At 36.9% G+C, this 20,853-nt stretch overlaps 1 protein-coding gene across 12 annotated transcripts in view; it reads left to right on the plus strand.

Moving 5' to 3' along the window:
• Nucleotides 1–20,853, plus strand: part of CCDC171 (coiled-coil domain containing 171) — a 310,942-nt gene that overhangs the window by 182,910 nt on the left and 107,179 nt on the right. The window lies entirely within an intron of this gene.

The raw sequence follows: 20,853 nt of genomic DNA on the forward strand, positions 1-20,853 counted from the left end.
TGATTATAATAATAATTAATATCTATCACATAACCTATTTTCATAAAGTAGGATTATTAACGCCATTACTTAATTTAAAAGTCTTATCATTTTTTACTTTAATCCCATATATTTTTTTTATCTTACTAATGACTTATCCCATTGAGACCTATAGGGTAGTCAATTATATTTCAAGGTCAGAGAAGACAGAATTAAGAAAATAACAGCTCTCAGGACATTTTTTTAAAATATTAATTTAGCAGAGAAGATTCAAGCTAGAATCTAGAAGATTCATAAAAAGTTGTTATTCCTGTTTTTGTTAGTCTGGACAACATAAATATATAAAATAAAATAAAATAAAATTCCTTTGCTGTTTAGACATATGACATAATTTACATTGTTCAAAGTGTATGTTCTCATATATAATTTTAAAATATCTTCTCCATGTTTAAATTTGTCATCAAGAAGTGACAATTTGAGATTAGAGTTACTGTGTTTCTTAATTGAGTACTAACCTTTGGTTAGGTCATATTTTAAATATTATTGAAAAATATTTTGAATCCTACAATTCAAGTTTGTATAATTTTTTTTAATGTTTATTTGTTTATTTTTGAGAGAGAGAGAGAGAGAGAGAGGGAGAGCACAAGCAGGGGAAGGGTAGAAAGAGAGAGAGAGAGAGAGAGAGAGAGATTGAGATTGAGAGACCCAGAATCTGAAGCAGGCTCCAGGCTCTGAGCTGTCAGCACAAAGCCCAATGCGGGGCTGAAACCCACGAACTGTGACATTGTGACCTGAGCCGAAGTCAGATGCTTAACCAACTGATTGAGCCACCCAGGATCCCCTGTATAAATTTTTTTACAAATGTTACATAATTTGTTTTTCTGATTAAACATGATTAAGGAAAAACTTTAAAAACACAGAACCCCCCCAAATGTGTATGAAAACCTATTATCACACATATATAACAATTATTAATATTTTGGCAGATAAGACTGGAAGCATGCTATATCTAGTTTTGCATCCTGTTTTTTAGGCAGATTGGCGTTATTTTTACATTTACATTCACACCATTCTGGCAACGATTAGAATGTGGACTGTAGGTATGCAAAAGTGGAAACAGAGACACCGGTTAGAGGCTAACAGTGTAATCTAGAGCAGAGATAATGGTGACCTGGAAGAGGGTGGGAGGAGTAAAGCATGATGAGATTCTGGTATGTTTGCATTTTGATGGTAAAATGTGGAGACTTTCCAGTGGAGTAGATGTGACATATGAAAGAGATGCATCAACACCTGGGTGAATGGAATTGACAATAAATGTCAATGTTAAAATTATTTACGAACTTTATTGTCATAAGCCATATAGTATTCCATCTTAGGAATGTGCTAAAATGTATTTAACTCTTTTCTTTAAAAAAAATTTTTTTTTTCAACGTTTATTTATTTTTGGGACAGAGAGAGACAGAGCATGAACGGGGGAGGGGCAGAGAGAGAGGGAGACACAGCATCAGAAACAGGCTCCAGGCTCTGAGCCATCAGCCCAGAGCCTGACACGGGGCTCAAACTCACGGACCGCGAGATCGTGACCTGGCTGAAGTCGGACGTTTAACCGACTGCGCCACCCAGGCGCCCCTAACTCTTTTCTTGTTGGATATTCAGACTGTGTCTATTTTTTTCACTATTAAAATGAAGATGAGGACCTTATAATTAAGTCTTTGACTACATAGTCAATTATATTCTTAGGATCGAGTTCAAGAAGCAAGATTTATTGGGTCAAAGATACAGATACTTTATTTTTTTTAAGTGTTTATTTTTGAGAAAGAGAGAGAGAGAGAGACAGACTGTGAATGAGGGAGGGGCAGAGAGGGGGAGACACAGAATCCAAAGCAGGCCCCAGGCTCTGTGCTGTCAGCACAGAGCCCGACGCAGAGCTCGGGCTCATGAACTGTGAGATCATGACCTGAGCCAATGACCTGAGCCATGACCTGGGCTTAACCAACTGAGCCACCCAGGGGTCTCATAAAAATACAGACACTTTAGGTTGGGGTGTGTGTGTGTGTGTGTGTGTGTGTGTGTGTGTGTGTGTGTTTAAGGCTATTAATATATTTTTTTAGATCCAAATATATAAGAGCACCTGTTTGACCCCATTCTCATCAGCATTGGGTATCATTAGGTATTACTATTAAAACACCAATAACAACAAATAAAGCCAAGAACATTTGCCAGTGTGACAGATAAGGAAAGGTGTATTCTTTTGTTTTGCACTGAGCATAAGATGAACACTGAATTTCCCCCCATATAGGTGTTTTTTGTTCAAATAATTTTATGTAAATTTAATTTGCTTGTAGTGTAGTTTTAGAGAAGCAGAACAAACATTTCTGAGTATATACTTTAGTTAGACACATTGGTAAGACTCTCCATAATATTTTATTTAACAGTTATGATATTTTAAGAGATAAGTATTATTGCTTACATGGGGCAAATGAAGAAACAAAAATACCAGAAAAAAACTTGACAATATACATAATGAAGCTGCTTTATATAAAAGCCAAATGTCTTTGTTAATATTGCTTAACAGGCTTTTCTTAAAGATGCTTAATAGCTTTAAAGAGTGTTCTTGTTGAAAAATTTTAATATTAATTTATCACAGGGAATTTTCATATTTTTATATTTAAAAAAATAAAATGTCTCACACCTTTTTAAAGGAAAAGTGGTAAGTACCATATATTTTTTTGGTGTGTTACAAGAATATTTTCATGACAGAATAAAAAATTATTTGCCTTTTGACAAAGTCATTCATAGGTCAGTTTTAGAAGATATTATTGCTTCTAGACTTGAAGATATGAATATTCCTATTGCCTATCATATACTGCCTGCTTAAAGAAAATTCAATAGCAATGAATCTGATTTTCTCCTATCAAGCCACTTAATCATTTTCTGAATTAGTCAGAATATTTTTTTTGAACTTCAAAAAAAGGAATTGTACTATTTCCATTTAATTAAAATTTCCATTTTATTAAAATTTCCATTTTATTAAAAAATGACATTGACTTTTTGGTTTTTAATCATCTTCATATGTATATATACAGATACACATTCATATATGCACGCCTGGTTATATCTATATACATACACATACTAGTCAATTATATACCCTATATAAATAAATTGCATATATTTCAATTATATGTTTATATACAATATATAATACATTTATATATAACATAATTATATATTTCTACTTATATATTAATTTTATATGCAAATATACACACTGTACATATATATCTGAATGTATGAATGTATATTGAAATGTATACTGTTAGAAACCTATCTTATGACATGTTTTGGGCGTGGTCTTTGTCATTTGCATATCCATCTTCTATTGGCTCCTTGCCCTTCAGTGACTTCCGACACTTAGTGGTATGCTGCCCCCAGGTGGTAGCAAGTGCTTTGATTTACATGGTCTGGATTGAAAAAGTCTGTGCTTTCGCTAAGATCTAGATTAAAATTGTGAATTTCACAGGATTTTCTTTTTTTGGTAATGAATAAAAATCTTTATTAAAATAGTTGAACATGGCAAAGTTCGTGCAGGAAACTGGCTGATTTTTCTACTGTAAACTCTTAGAAGTAAATATTTGTGTAGAATTTGGTATCTCTCTTATTAATCCTTTGCTGTTGCCTTATCTCTAGACTCATCATTGTACTTTGATTAGAATGGTCCCTTATAATTTGCTTGGACAGCCTTTAGGGGTCAAATCATTGCCTGAATTCCAACATGGTTCAGGGTATTATTATGAGATAGCCACTATCAACGTGGCTTGAGACTTCAGGCCAGTCTGCTGTTAAAATATTTCCTTTCTTAAACGTTGAAAAAAAAAAATTAAAAAAAAAAAAAAAGGGGGCGCCTGGGTGGCGCAGTCGGTTGAGCGTCCGACTTCAGCCAGGTCACGATCTCGCGGTCCGTGAGTTCGAGCCCCGCGTCGGGCTCTAGGCTGATGGCTCAGAGCCTGGAGCCTGTTTCCGATTCTGTGTCTCCCTCTCTCTCTGCCCCTCCCGCGTTCATGCTCTGTCTCTCTCTGTCCCAAAAATAAATAAACGTTGAAAAAAAAAAATTAAAAAAAAAAAATATTTCCTTTCCTTTTGGTTCTCAGACTTGGATGGCAGTAATCCATTTATGTTTAGGGAAGTAATAATAATTAAGGAGACAGAAGGAGTTTACTTTTCTCCTGCTTTGTCTAACTCTCCCGTCTCCCCTCTTGTGTACGCAAGCAGAACATGAAGAGAATCACCCCAGCTTTTCTTCCTCCACCATCTATGGCTAAATCTCACATAACAGTACTTTTCCAGTTCATACTATTAGAACTAGAACCTATCGATTTGCTTCTGTTTACAGAATTCAGATTGCTACAGACTCCTGCCTTAATAATATGAAGCACATAATTGATTCCTGAAAACACAGACAAGGAGTATGTGAGACCAGGCAACGGGTAGATCAGTCATCCTAGCTTAGTTCAGAGAACGTTCCTTTGATGATGTAGGCAGAGTGGGAATATGGCTATCACGCCTGTGGAATCTCACGAGGACCCCGAATCATGCCAACAGTATAACCACTGTGGACCAGAAACTGTATATATACTTTCTGTAATCCTCACAATTACCTGGGAAGATACATATGATAATACATAAATATAGATACACAATGAATTAGGGATCAGAGTTATTAATACATTTGCCCGGAGTCACATGTTTGTAGGTTTTGGAGTCAGAATTTAAACTCAGGATTTCTGCAACTTCATAGCTCATCCTATTTCCAATACAGCATTTTCTTTCAGAGTTGGGGCATTTTATTTTCTCTGATGGATTTTTTTTTTTTAAAGAAAATTGGTTAAAATATCTAGAACTGGAAGCTGGAGTAATTCTAGAAGTGTCTTTATCTGAAGCTTTTTAGCTTTCAAAAGTTGTCTTCAAATACGTGTTTGTAATCCAGATTACTTCAAGTGCAGGTCAGTATTGGTGGCAAGAGAGTACCAAAATGAAGTATATGTAAGCCACGGGAGGATTGACATTCTTACCTGGGGGAATAATACTCGATAGATGTTTCAAAATTCAACCTCATTTTCTCCTGTTTTTTTTTCTTTTTTTCTTTTTTTCTTATCTTTCTTTTTCTGGAACACCTATTAGTATTAGTCTGTCAGCAGGTGAATATCCTGGCTTGATCCTTTATGGTTCTTACATTTTTGCCCTTTTCCCTTAATTTTTTTTTAATTTTTAGAGAGTGTACATTTGTGAGTGGGGGAGGGGCAGAGAGAGAGAGGGAGAGAGAGAATCCCAAGCAGGATCCACATTCAGTGTGGAGCCTGAACCGGGGCTCGATCCCACAAACCGTGAGATCATGACCTGAGCCAAAATCAAGAGTCTTAACCGACTGAGCCACCCAGGCACCCCTACATTTTCTCTTACATGTTCTTTTTGTTTTAGGTTCTGGTAAAGTCTGCAAATTTCATTTTTCTGTTTAAATATTTTATACTGGTCCTCATTTAAAAAAATGTTTATTTATTTTGAGAAAGAGAGTGAGTGGAACGGGGGGGGGGAGAGAGAGAGAGGGAGGGAGAGAGAAAATCTCAAGCAGGCTCCACACTCAGCATGAAGCCCCAGGTGGGGCTCCATCCCATGAACCGAGAGAGCATGACCTAAGCTGAAATAGAGAGTTGGACACTTAACTAACTGAGCCACCCAGGTGCCCCTGGTCCTCAGTTTTGATTTCTAAGAACTGCTTTTAATTCTCTAGTTCTCTTTTCATAACATCCCTTTTAAAAACATAGTTTTTATATCTTAAGTCGTAGTTTTTTATTGTGTTTAATAGACAAACAATTATTTAAATTCTCTTTCTTCTGAAGTCTTTATGAATTTTTTTGTTTCTTTTCTTTTGAAAAAATTTTTAATGTTTATTTTTTCTTTATTTTTGAGTGAGAGAGAGAGAGCAAGTAGGAGAAGGGCAGAGAGAGAGGGAGACACCAAATCCGAAGCAGGCTCCAGGCTCTGAGCTGTCAGCGCAGAGCCCAACTTGGTGCTTGAACCCACAAACCTTGAGATCGTGACCTGAGCACTTAGCTGACTGAGCCCCCCCTTTTTTAAATTTTATTTATTTTGAGGGAGAGAGAGAGAGAGGGAGAGAGAGAGCAAGTGGGGAAGGGGCAGAGAAAGAGAGGGAGAGAGAGAATGCCAAGCAAGTTCTGCACTGTCAGCTCAGAGCCCAACGTGGGGCCCGAACGCACTGACCAGGAGATCATGACCTAAGCTAAAACCAAGAGTTTGACGCTTAATGGACTGAGCCACCCAGGCTCCCCTTTCCTGTTTGTTTCTATTGCTCCCTTTCTTTCATGCTGGGGGCTGTCAAACACTATGTTTTACAGAAATGGCCACAGTGATATTTCTGGCTCCTCAAATGCTTCCAGAATCTTGCCAGTCCAATATGAAGAGGTAGAGCCTGTTTCCCTCTCTTTGAAATTGGGTGGGCCTTTGTGACTGCCCTTATGAACAACATAAGGGAGAAGTGATACTGCATGACTCCTAGCACTAGGTCACAAAAGGCAACATGGCTTCTGTCTGTTCATTCTCTCCTGTTGGCTCTCAGCTTCTCTTGACTCTCTCCGTCAGTGTTTTTTGTTGGAACCCAGCCATCATTCTCCGGAGGCCCAGGCCACGTGGGGAACTTTGTATGGCTGTTTTCAGCTAATGGCCTCAGCTAAGGTCTCATGCAACAAGCCAGTGCCCATCCACTCCCAGACACATGTGAATGAGACTTCAGACGATCTCCCTAGCCTTCAGCTGAGGCCCCAGTCATCCAGGAGCAGAGACTCGCAGCCCAAGCTGTGCCCTGTCTTATTACCGAGTCCACAGAATCCATGAACCTTGTAATAAGTGGTAGTTTTACACCACTACATTGTGGAATAGTTTGTTATGTAGCCCTAGTAACTGGAACCAAGGTTTTCCTCAAGTTTATGGTAGGATTTGTTTGGTCATTCACATTTAAAAATGAAGAAAAAGGGAAGACTTGGTGACTGGTTTGCTTTCTTTTGAGAGAAGGGCTGTGAGCTGGCTGGGCTGGGAGACCCCCCAGACCAGTATACTGGTCCTCATTTCGTGGCACCGACACTCATAAGCTAGCTGCCTGTTTCTCCCTTAGAGAACTCATCCGATTCTTGTTTGCCTTTAGTTTGTTTTATGGAATAAATGTCTCTTTCTCTCTCTCTTTTTGTTTTTGTTTTTTTGTTTGCAGGCGAATGTCTGTTCACAATGGGTTCTGCAGGGTTGGGGAGGGGCATGTGGGCGTGGCTGGTCATCCTGCGTATAGTGTTCCCGTGGATTTCTGACTTGCTCCTGCCCTATTTTGTGCTTTGTGTTTTCATGTCTTGAGCCCCTACCGGGGTGCAGCACCGTCCCCTTCTCCCACATGTACTCAAGGCCGAAGGCTGAAGCTTCCTCTGCCGTGTCTCATTTGAAGTCTTTCTTCTGTTGATGGCCCCTCTCCCTTTAATTTTGTTGTTGTTTGTTGATATGTTTTTCTAAAATGGAGTTTTGATAGGAGGAAGAAGCGTCATCTTGAGTTGGATTTTGGGTCTTATTGGGTGGTTTTCTGCCTGTGTATTTTTATAAAAATCTTTCATTTCATTCAAACTTGAAAATGTGTTTCATACACACATAGGACTATGCCATATTGTTCCTTCCGATCATTAAAAATTTACTTGTATGTGATATTATCAGCTCCTTCTTATTCCCAATTTTGTGTTTATGTGTTTTTAATCTCATGAAGCTTGTGAGGTGAGGGTGCCCTAAAGTTTTGCTCCTTTTAGATTGACTAGTTCACTTGGGTTCAAAAATCTTGTGATTCTTGAACACCTAGTTTGTTGTAGCTGAATAAGCATTTCTGCTTCTAAGCTATCCTTTCTTCGTGCCTGAGCGGTTGATGTTAGAATTCTCCATACCTGACCCGCTTTTCCTGTAGGCCAGGATGAGGTAAAACGATTTGTCTTTTTTCTTTTTCTTAAGTTTATTTATTTATTTATTATTAATTTTTAAAGTTTATTTATTATTTAAAAAATTAAAAAAAAATTTAATGTTTATTTATTTTTGAGAGAGACAGAGACGGAGCGTGAGCAGGGGAGGGATAGAGAGAAAGACACAGAAGCTGAAACAGGCTCCAGGCTCCGAGCTGTCAGCACAGAGCCTGATGCGGGGCTTGGACTCACCGTAAGATCATGACTTGAGCCGAAGCCCGATGCACAACCAACTGAGCCACCCAGGTGCCCCTAAAAAAAATTTTTTTTAATGTTTATTTATTTTAGAGAGAGAGAGAGAGAGAGACAGAGTGTGAGTAGGGGAGAGACAGAGAGAGGTGGAGACACAGAATCCAAAGCAGGCTCCTTGCTCTAAGCTGTCAGCACAGTGCCCACTGCGGGGCTTGAACCCACAAATGGTGAGATCATGACCTGTGCCAAAGTTGGACGCTTAACTGACTGAGCTACCCAGGCGCCCCTATTTATTTATTTTAATAGAGAGAGAGAGAGAGAGAGACAGAAAATCCCAAGCAGGCTCTGCCCTGTCAGCATAGAGCCCAATGCGGGGCTTGAACCCATAAACTGTGAGATCATAACCTGAGCCGGAATCAAGAGTTGGATACTTAACTGACTGAGCCACCCAGGCACCACAAAAATTAATCTTGTTGTTACTTATAACTCATTTTTAAAAAACTTGAAGTGAGGATCTTTGTTTTTTAGAAGTCTTCAATAGTAGGGCTTCATCAGAGGGTAAAGGTAGAGGCTACGGGAATAGAGAAGAATGAAAGATGAATTAATATTTTATTGTGTAAGATTAATAGCTTTCCTAACATAAAGAGATTAGGGTGGGACTCAGGTTGGGGAATGCGAGAAATATTATGATTTCAACTTTTAGTTTTATTTAACTTGAGAGAATCGTAAGTTTGAGTGAGGAAATGTGAGGCTGGTGGTTGCAGTGAAGTGTTGTCAAAGATGTAAGGAGGAGATGAACTGTCTTGAAGACGTGAAAGAAAGAGCAGACACGTGGGAAAGACCTAAGTTTGCAAGGCAGTAGGAAAAAGAGGAGGTAGAGAAAAGCAGGACCGAGGGAGGTCCCATGTGAAGAATTACATTGGAAGTTTGCTCAGTGATGCCAAATGCCCAGAAATAGTACATAGTAACTTTGAATCTCTGCTGAAAACTTGAAGATATTTCTGCATATGCTTAGATTCATATGTAGAAACTCTTTAAAAGAAGATAGTTTTCAGGGGCGCCTGGGGGGCTCAGTGGGTTAAGCGTCCTACGTAGACTCAGGTCACGATCTCGCGGTCCATGAGTTGGAGCCCCGCGTCGGGCTCTGGGCTGACGGCTTGGAGCCTGGAGCCTGCTTCCGATTCTGTGTCTCTCTCTCTCTCTGCCCCTCCCCAGTTCATGCTCTGTCTCTCTCTGTCTTAAAAATAAATAAACGTTAAAAAAAATTAAAAGAAGATAGTTTTCAAAGGAAATATTTAATCAACAAATAGCGAATGTTCTTCCTGTTTCCAAGGACATCTGAGCTCATGGGGAGCACAGATATGCATACACTTATGTGTAATATAGAATAGAGAGAGGGCCGTGATAGAGACAGAGGGTGCTACAGGGGCCTGGGTGAGAGGATCTGTAAGAACTGTAGATTGTCAGAGAGTTGTTAAGTTTTACATTAGAACTGTTTTTCTGTGTAACGTTATTTTGCTCCTCTCTGCAAGCAGGTCAGCAAATTAGCTGCTGCTAATAAGTCAGTCAGAGAACGACAAGTACCATATGATTTCACTCATACGTGGAATTTAAGAAACAAAAATGAACAAAGACAAAAAAAGAAAGAGAAAAACCAAGAAACAGACTCATCACTCTAGAGAACAGACTGATGGTTACCAGAGGGGAGGTGGGTGGGGTGATGGGTGAATAGGTGACGGGGATTAAGGAGGGCACTTGTCGTGATGAGCACTGAGGGATGTATGGAAGTGTTGGATCGCTGTCTTGTACAACTGAGCCCAGAACTATATATACTGTATGCCAACTGTACTGGAATTGCGATAAAAAACTTAATAAAATTTTTAAAAAACTCTCAAAGAATTAGCTTCTGTTGATTTGAAAAGATAATCACCAAGGTGTGTGTACCTTTAGTTCTTCAGTGGGCTCCTCCTCCTTGCCTGGCATATAGAAAAGGCTGGGAACTGGCCACCGGCCTGTTGGGTCCCGCCTGTGCTAGGAGAATGGTGGAGACAGAGGTCAGATTTCACACGGCAAAGAGTAGCAAGCATTCCGTTTATTGAGTGGTTACTGTCTCTGGCCCTGCTGGATACTAGAAATATATTACCACATTGAATCCTCACAAGAACCTATGATCCAGGCAGCATAATTTCCTTTTTTTTTTTTTTTTTTTTTACAAGTTAGGAAAATAAGACTCAGGGATGTTAGTAATTTGACCAAGTTTCCTCAGCTAATAAATATTAAAGCAGGGCTCTGTATTTAGATCTTTTGGCTCTAAAGTTGCTACTCTTTTATTTTATCTGGTATGTGGGTGGGGAATGAACCTAGAAGACATAATTTTTTGCTTTGGGGAAGGAAGGAAAGGCAAAAAGAAAAGACGGTACTTGATCACCCGAAGGAAGTTTGAAGAAATTAGGACTGTCTAGGTATGTCTGAATGGAAAGCCACGATTCTGAAAATAAATAAAGATGAGAAAGAATGAGAAGAAAGGGAGACATGAAAGATGCGAAGACGGGAGATTGGGGAAACAGGGCACAGGATAGTTAGCGACTAATTTTAAGGTCAAAAGCACCTAAAACTTAAGTAGCTATAAATCTGATTATGCTTTTTCTCTCTTATTGAAAAGACTGCAAAATTTGCTATGTAAGAGTTTCATGTTGGATGTGTTAAAACCACGTGCAGACTAAGTGTAAGAACTATGTGAAAACTATATGTAGGAGCTATGTGACCTACTGGTAGCAAATACCAAAAGCCTCTCACTACAGACTGAGACTGGGGACGTCCATGGAGATTGTTAAGGATAAGAAACTTAATAAGCACAGCTGCTGTCTTAGGTAGAGGAACTGATGTTCCTGTAGTCTTGCTGAGATTTCACCGGGGTCGGTCAAGTGGCAGTACCTAGAAAATTGGAAAGCTCTTTTATATTTGTATTAACAAGTGACAAAGGCATTAAGTGAGCATCCAGTTTAAACGAAATATGCTTCCAAAAAGTGTTTTTGCTGTTTGTTTCTCAGGTGGTGAAAAGTTCTGACGAGGCATGAAAGACATCAGACATGGAGATGTGTTGAGATTTACTCTAGCTTTAAATGCCTCAGATATGCTGTAATCGGCGGGTACATAAACATACCTCTGCAGTACAAATAAAACCCCAGAACAATACGTGGTCTTTTCAAATGATTCTAATGATAATGAAGTCCATAATAATAGGAAGTGCAGGCATTGAGAATTAGATATTCTCATTTTATGCAGTCCTCTTTCTCCTGTGAAACTATGCACTCAAAGTCTTTGACCATAATTTCAAAACCTCTTTTCTCTGAAATACTGATTTTTGCTCATGTCGGGGAGTAGAAAGTGCAGCCACTGGATATTGGAGGGCAATCGAGAACCCACTGGTATTGTCAATATTAGGCATATCTGAAGTTCGTAGAGATAGATTTCAGACGTTGTTTAAGAATTGTGTAGCACTTATGGGGCATCTGGATGGCTCAGTCGGTTGAGCGTCTGACTTCAGCCCAGGTCATGATCTCACAGTCTGTGAGTTTGAGCCCCATGTCGGGCTCTGTGCCGACAGCTCAGAGCCTGGAGCTGGCTTCGGATTCTGTGTCTCCCTCTCTCTCTGCCCCTCCCCTGCTCATGCTCTGTCTCTCTCTGTCTCAAAACTAAATAAAAACATTAAAAAACAAACAAACAAAAAGAATTGTGTAGCATTTTTAAGTATTTAGAAATTGAACATAGAGATCCTGTTGAAGAATTTCTTTAAAGTTGAGTGATTCGTTATATTCTAAATGGGTTTCCTTCAGCCATTCAATTTGGCTCTTTCCCCTTCTTTTCTTAAGGTCATACCTTAATTTTTATGATCACAAAACTGTATATTGCAAGCACTTTTAAAAAATGTTAGCCACTTCAGAGATCAAATGAAAATGAAACTAGAAGTTAGATCATGTGAAAGAAGAGAGCCACACTAGGAATTTTTTTAGTGTCTAAGAATTAAAACCACACTTGACACTTTCTTAATCTTCTATTTCTATTAATTTATGAGACATGGAACTGGAGGCTTAATGGTATTATTTCTACATTGTAATTATACTAATAAACATCTTTGTCCGTGACCTTGGAATTTATAGTGCAGCAGGAAAGATTTATTGACTTATGCTTTGGAAGATATATGGGATTATTGCATAAGTAGATTGCATGTTAAGCACATGTACTTGCATGCCATTTATTCCAGTTAGTTTGAGCTGTAACTTGTCTTTTTTATTTCAAAAATAGAAAGGGTTCTTGTTAAATCCAGATTCCTGAGAGATCTTTGTTATATTATCGAGTCAACTACAAAGTAACTACTTTACCTTGAAATGTGCAAAAGGAATCAATAGGCCTACAAAACTGCCTTTTAAAAAAATGTTTGAAATCATAGTTTTCCTGGTAGCCTGAATATCAATGCATAGGACTTTTCTGGGTTTCTTTCTTTCTCTGGTTTTGTTGCAATATTAAAGTCCCTTGTAGTTTGAGGGTGTTTGGGTATTTTGGTTTTGATTTCTTTTTTTGTCCCCTGCCCTGGCCTATTTGTTTGTCTTGTTTTTTTGTAAAGAAGTACGACTTACAAGGAATTTTCCTTCAGGTGCCTTTACTTTTCATCTTAATCAACTTTCCCCATGATCTCTGTTTCCTTTTCACTAAGGTTTAAGTCCACAACGATTTTTATTTTTTACACTTTTCTTTATGAGACGCCATAGAAAGGCCGGATAAGTCTATGGTGAGCCTTCACATGTCAAATCCACTTCTCAGTGATAGTCATGTTAAATCTCTTTCCCCTCTAATTCGACCTCATTCGGTTGTGGTTGGCACGTGATCTGATGGCACTCCATACTTAAATGAAGTCATTTTAGTCTGAAATATCCATTTCGGTCTGAAAACCCGAATTCAAGTGTATGTAAACTGTAATTTTGTGAATGATATTCGTTTACATTGTGCCACATAATATATATTATGACTGAAGTCGATTTTTGCCACTGTTACAGAGTCTTTAGTTTCTGTGATTAGTTGAATTCATAATATGCTAAAAATATTGTATGCAATTTAAGTATGCAATTTTATGATCTTATGACTTGTATTTTTCGGAAGGAGTTCTCCGTAATTTTCGAACTGTGGCTTCAGGGACTATGTACATTTTGTTAGTATTTGTCCTTGCATTAGATATGGTTTTCTCAGCACTCTAAGTCATTTATAGAGGATATCTTATTTAATTTTTAAAGCATTTTTTGAGTTAAATATCATCATACATAATTTGCAGATGAAGAAGCCAAGGCACAAAGAATTTAACTTGCCCCAGGTGGTAGAGCTAGTAATTGGTGGAACAAGAAACAGAACCCAGAGATGTTTATTGATAATTCTAATAGTAAGAACTTTCTCTATTAGAAAAATTATTTCCTTTGAATGCACTATAAAAATGACCCAGATTATACAGTTTAATTACAAACATTCCATGGCTAACTATGAAAATACTGTTATTTGTTGTTTCAATGGGTCTGTTTTTAAATTAGTAAGCAGTACATTACAAGTTAAAGGGCTAATCAAAATTTATTTACTCTCTGAATGTGTTTTAGTTTTCATTAATCTGAGACTCAGTGGCGGTTTTGTTTCAGAAATAATTTAATTTAACTCTGATCAAATATAGTAACCAACTATAGAATATTACATTTGTAGTGGAATGAGCATAAATATAAATGTCTCAGACTTTGAAGGTAATTATCTAATTATATGTTTATATTTCTGACATGATTATGTGGCAATGTTTAATTCATTTTAGAGGTAATTTTACTCCTATGTGGAGCTATGTATTCTAAATCATTATATCATTCTGTTTATAGGAAACATTTAATTAACATGCTCGAGTTTAAAAAAAATTCTTTTTTAATGTTTATTTATTTTTGATAGAGAGAGGGAGAGCGTGAGTGGGGGAAGGGCAGAGAGCGAGGGAGACACAGAATCCGAAGCAGGCTCCAGGCTCTGAGCTGTCAGCACAGAGCCCGATACTGGGCTTGAACTCCCGAACCGTGAGATCATGACCTGAGCCAAAGTGGGACGCTTAACCGACTGAGTCAGCCAGGCACCCCAACATGCTGGAGTTTTATTTGGAAGTTTCCAAATATATTTCACTGTTATGTTACTAACTTAACATGAGATTTCAGAAAACCAACAGTATTTACTAATCTTGAAAAATTGCATTTTAATTTAGTATTTTCGGAGAGTTAACTAATGAATGACCTTGTCATGCTTTGATCTTATGAATGCTGGCAAGTGTTATTTACTATGTTTTAATTAGAACTATATGTAAGGTAGTATTAACCTGTATAAAATTGGAAGGTCTGAAACTATCAAGGGTAAAGTATGTTTGTCAGTTTTGTCTTCTGATAGCCAAAGGTCTGGCCAAATTCCAAAATGTAGTTAGGGAGGTATAAGTAATAAGGATTATTGTTAAGAGTACCAACAAGGAAAATCTCTGTGATAGATGAAACAAGAAACACCTTTATGGTGGTTTTTATCTTATTTCAGCAACAAAGTCAGAGTATCAAAGTAGACCAAAATTATCAACGGTGCTTCTATGATGGAAATAGAATTTGTCTATTTTTCTGTTTTGAGTCCTGTGACACAGAACAGACATAGAGTCCTTGTGGAATTTAGAAAATCATTTGTCTATAAAGAGTGTGGATTTAGGGTGTTTATGCTGTGCCATGGCTAAAAGTATTAAAAAGAAACAACTTTAATTATGGTGGAGGTTTGACAAAATCCCCTGAATCAGATGGATGTGTATTACGATGTGACTATTAGCTTAAGAAATACTAAGACCCTTACTGCTTATTCTCTGAAAGGCAAAAAAATTGAAATCTTCTTTCTCAAAAAGTTGGATAAATGATAGTGATTAAATGTAACTGTCTATTATATATATACGTATGTATATATATATATGTCTGTATATATATATATATATATATATTCCCCCTTTCATAAAAGGTTATATAACTGATTAATTTCCTTGCCTTGTTTAGTAGAGCATATTTACATAATCAATTTCAATTACTGTTGTTATGATATTGTGTATATAAATTTAAACTAAGGTTTTGTGATGAAAGTTGATCTTATGAAAATTGTGACAATCACCTAAAGTTTATACATATTATGTTAAAAATAAGGAAAAATACTGAGAATATTTATGTTGTCATTTTGGTGTATACCTTTCAAAATTTTAAATGTAAACATTAATGTGTTTATATGCATATTAGTGTAGATGATAGGTCATAGATGTATTTAAAAATATGGTGTCATGACCAAAGCAATCTTGAAAAAGTAAACCAAAGCAGGAGGCATCACAATCCCAGACTTCAAGCTATACTACAAAGTTGTAATCATCCAGACAGTATGGTATTGGCACAAGAACAGACACTCAGATCAATGGAATAGAATAGAGAACCCAAAAATGGACCCACAAACGTATGGCCAACTAATCTTGGACAAAGCAGGAAAGAATATGCAATGGAATAAAGACAGTCTCTTCAGCAAGTGGTGCTGGGAAAACTGGACAGCAACATGCAGAAGAATGAACCTGGACCACTTTCTTACACCATACACAAAAACAAACTCAAAGTGGATGAAAGACCTCAATGTAAGACAGGAAGCCATCAAAATCCTCAAGGAGAAAGCAGGCAAAAACCTCTTTGATCTTGCCCGCAGCAATTTCTTACTCAACATGTGTCCAGAGGCAAGGGAAACAAAAGCAAAAATGAACTACTGGGACCTCATCAAAATAAAAAGCTTCTGCACAGCAAAGGAAACAATCAGCAAAACTAAAAGGCAAGCAACAGAATGGGAGAAGGTATTTGCAAATGACATACAGATAAAGGGTTAGTATCCAAAATCTATAAGGAACTTATCAAACTCAACACCCAAAAAACAAATAATCCAGTGAAGAAATGGGCAAAAGACATGAATAGACACTTCTCCAAGGAAGATATCCAGATGGCCAACCTACACATGAAAAAATATTCCATATCACTCATCATCAGGGAAATACAAATCAACACCACAATGAGATACCACCTGACACCTGTCAGAATAGCTAACATTAACACCTCTGGCAACAACAGAAGTTGGCAAGGATGCAGAGAAAGAGGATCTCTTTTGCATTGTTGGTGGGAATGCAAGCCGGTGCAGCCACTCTGGGAAACAGTGTGGAGGTTCCTCAAAAAATTAAAAATAGAACTACCCTATGACCCAGCAATTGCACTACTTGGCATTTATCCAAGGGATACAGGTGTGCTGTTTCGAAGGGACACATCCTCCCCCCCCCCCCACCATGTTTATGGCAGCACTATCAACAATAGCCAACGTATGGCAAGAGCCCAAATGTCCATCAATGTTTGAATGGATAAAGAAGATGCAGCATATATGTACAATGGAGTATTATTCGGCAATCAAAAAGAATGAAATCTTGCCATTTGCAACTACGTGGATGGAACTGGTGGGTATTATGCTAAGTGAAATTAGTCAGAGAAAGACAAAAATCATATGACTTCACTCATATGAGGACTTTAAGAGACAAAACAGATGAACATAAGGGGGAGGGAAGCAAAAATAATATAAAAACAGGGAGGGGGTCAAAGCAGAAGAGACTCACAAATATGGAGAACAAACTGAGGGTTACTGGAAGGGTTGTGGGAGGGCGGATGGGCTAAATGGGTAAGGGGCATTAAGGAATCTACTCCTGAAATCGTTGTTGCACTATATGCTAACTAATTTGGATGGATGTAAATTTTAAAAAATAAAAAATAAAATTAAAAAAATATGCTGTCATGTTTTACAGTGTTATAGTAGCCCTTTTTAAATTTAGAAATATATCAAGGCCATTTTAAAATATCAATAAATATAATTTATTTTTGAGAAGAAGAAAAGTAACAAAGAATTGCTTAGACATATTTTCTCCTTATTATATGTTTTAGAGTGGAAAATATTAAAATAAAATATGCTACACTAAAATCTAAATTAAGGAAGGCTTCAGAAGAAAATGTTTTTTATAAAGTACAGATACACAGATTAGTTTAATTTGTAGTGTGCAACTCAATATTTTTCCGTAAGGTGGCAATATACTTTTATCATGTTTTTACACTGACTAAAATCAAATGACTTGCTATGGTTTTTAATATTTAATTAAAATTCATTTCTCTACTGATAATATACTATTAAATCAGACTAGAAGCTGATTTTCTAAAGTATCCATTAATGATTTCATAACTGTATAAATCTTAGAGTAGATTGCTATATGTAGGAATAGAACTGTATCAGTCAGGATACTCTTTGTAATGTTGCAGTAACAAGTGACCCCAAAATTTCAGTAATCTTACAAGAGACTTCTTGCACCTTGTGTATACCCATCATAGATCAACTGGTTTCTGCTTCATGGGTTCCTCACACTGAATAAGGCTGATAGAATAACCCTTATCTTGGACACTGCTGGTCTTGTGGTAATGGTCTCTATTTAAAACATTGCTATTCTTGTGTCTACTAGGAATTGACATTATTTCACTTCTGTCCACATTTTGTTGGCCAAAGAAAGAAACATGGGCACTCCCAAATATTACAAGATAGGAACTATATAATCCTTTTTCTAGAAGAGACATCACCAATTATATAGTCAATCCAGATACCAGTGGAACAGGAGAGAGTATACTTTCTCTCAGGGAGGTGGAACAAATACAATCCACTACAATAACTAATTTTTTAAAGCTTTATAAATACAGAAAAGAGGAAGGCTCTGTTTTCTAGTTAGTCATATTCACTGGATTTCATATAACTTTACATTTTATCATCTGTAGCTCTAAGTTTGCTAGAAAGGTTGAAAACAGGGAACCATATATTTAGTTGCCACTTTTCCCTCTTGTTCTAGAGTTTTTATTAGTCTAAAAAGGAAAGGATTATCCAGGGTATTATGCTGTTTTTCTTTAAATAAACTTGAATGTTCTAGAATATGTAGACTGTTAACATTCCATAAAGCATTTTCTAGGGTCCAGAAGCCATAGGCCTGACATTTCAAGGAGTCACCACTAGATGGTGATCTCGCTCATTTAGAGGGATAGAAAAGCTGTGTGTTTTTCTTCAGGTGAATGGGTTGGTTACAGAGGGAACAGAAATATAAACCATACTAATTTTATGGGAAGCTCTTTATAATCAAAATGGTACTATTTACTGAGTATGTATATGTACATGTGTACACACACACACACACACACACACACACACACACATCCTCACACAGGAAAACTCCCTTTGAAGCAAAGCCATAAAAAATGTGTTTTGCTATGTTGTTACTTCCCTTGAATATGTAATATATATATATATATATATATATATATAGTATATATAGTATGTATATGTTGAATATATATTATATATTCAACTGTTACTATCCAAAGACGCAAGTTTTCCCCAACTACAGTTTCTCAAGAAATTGCACTAAGCCTTGGGTTCATCTCTCTGCTTTTTCCTAATACTTTGTTTTAAATTGCTAACTGTTGCTGAATCTTTGTTTTAACACTTCTGTATTACTCTTTAGTCTCTTTTTGTAATTATTAGGAGGAAGAGGGATTCAAAATTACATATTTCACTCAGATATGTTAAAATATCTGTCATGGGTTATCACATGATGGGAAAGCTGATACCAACCCTTTTAGTTATTTAGAAACCTTAATGGTTATTGCTAGTGGTAACTTTTTTTCCTAACCTTTTTCTCTTTAAAATAACCCAGTATAACAACTAACTTGTTATACACTACAAGTAGTGTAGTTCTTTGAAAACGATCACTGATTTCAGTTGTTAATTGACTTTTTGGTGCTCCTAAAATAATGTATTCTTATCATATATTTCATCATAACTGAGCTGAGACTCAGTTATGGCTCCCTGTCTTATGATTCAAATAGCTTATAGGATTTCATATAGTTATCAGTAGAAATAGAAAATCTATGGCTATGATGTTGCATTTATATAAAGTAAATATTTAATATTTATTCTGCTTGAGTAATGTAAAAGTGAATTTGATATAATACTCTTTAGCATACTAAGGAAAACTATCTATTACAAGCCAGATCTTTTAAAAATACTTTTAAATCTAGTGTATCACTGAATCATTATGCTCAAAGGTGAAATCTTCTCAAACCTTTGTTAGATTCCAGCTGAAGATGCAAATGAGCTTTTCAGTATGGCCAGAATGATCTCGTGCATTTTTTCTAATTTGGCAGTTATGGTTTTTCATATGATCTCTGAGACCAAGATTGAAGAATGCTGCCCCAGGCCAGGAATATTGCAGTGGCTTCCCATGGCTTTCTATGACAATAGTTGGCAAGTACTTAGCCATAGACCCTTCTTTGAACATAATCTTATACAAAAGCTCATAGAAAACATTAATACAAAGTCTGGTGGAGAGAAGGAAGGGAGTTGGGAGTCTACTAATTCAAGTGTTGTCTCCAAGTTGTTTGATGCCCCTCTGTGGAACACTGTATAAAAATCATTTGAAAGATTAAAAGTCTGGTTTTCTGACCACACTTGGACTATATGTACCTTTCTAGTCTTTTCTCCTGCCATTCTCAATGGCATCCTTCAGCCAAGCCTTACCTCTTGTATTTCTCAGATGTGCCATTTTATTCTGATGAAAATGATTTTTACCACATTGAACACTTAGCTTGAAAACCAACTGCTTTCTAAATATCTTCTTGTCTTTCTAGTTAGGAAGTCACTTCCAAGAGGAGTATATTCTTTGTTTTTATGTGTTTATTTATTTACATCTCACTCTGCCTGGTTTTGAACTCTGGCTCTGTGTAACCTTGGGCAAGTTAGTTGAGTTCTCTCATAAGTAAAGTGGGAATAATAGTACTGACTTCATAGAGTTGTTATAATGATTAATTGTATTAATAAGATTAGTACACAGGAAGTGTTAGCTATTATTATTATTATTATTATTATTATTATTATTATTATTTATGGCTATGGCATGGATAGGCATGATCCAGATAGATACAGTAAAGTTACATCCAGTGTTGAGGTTAGGTTTTAGGATCAGCATATAAGGCAAAAATCTTGCATAATCAGAAGTGTTTGGGGTGACTGGCTGGCTCAGTGAGTAGAACATCCAACTCTTGATCTCAAGGTTGTAAGTTCCGAGCCCCATGTTGGGTGTAGACATTACTTGAAAATAAAATCTTTGAAAAAAAAGTGTCTTTTTCCTTCGGGAAATCTAATAATATTTCAAGTTATTAGTGGAAAAATGATTAAGCCATTTTATTTCTTTCAACTCCTTTCAGTCCACCCAACTCAATAAACTGTTCCTATTTATTTTCATTCCTTTAAAAAGCCCCTTCAGGTGTGGCCACATTAGAGATGACATATTCTAAACAAATTCAAGGCAGCCAGGTTTTCTTCCTGTAATATGTTGCCATTTCTTCAGTTGGGCACCAAATGAGGAGGTTGGTGTTCTTTCAGGGGTCAAGTTGAATGAAAGTACATTTTCCACACAGGAGAATCCCTCTCATGTTGACTTCCTTGTTAG

The sequence above is a fragment of the Felis catus genome, chromosome D4, assembly GCF_018350175.1.
Source record: "Felis catus isolate Fca126 chromosome D4, F.catus_Fca126_mat1.0, whole genome shotgun sequence".
Classification (NCBI taxonomy): Eukaryota; Metazoa; Chordata; class Mammalia; order Carnivora; family Felidae; genus Felis; species Felis catus.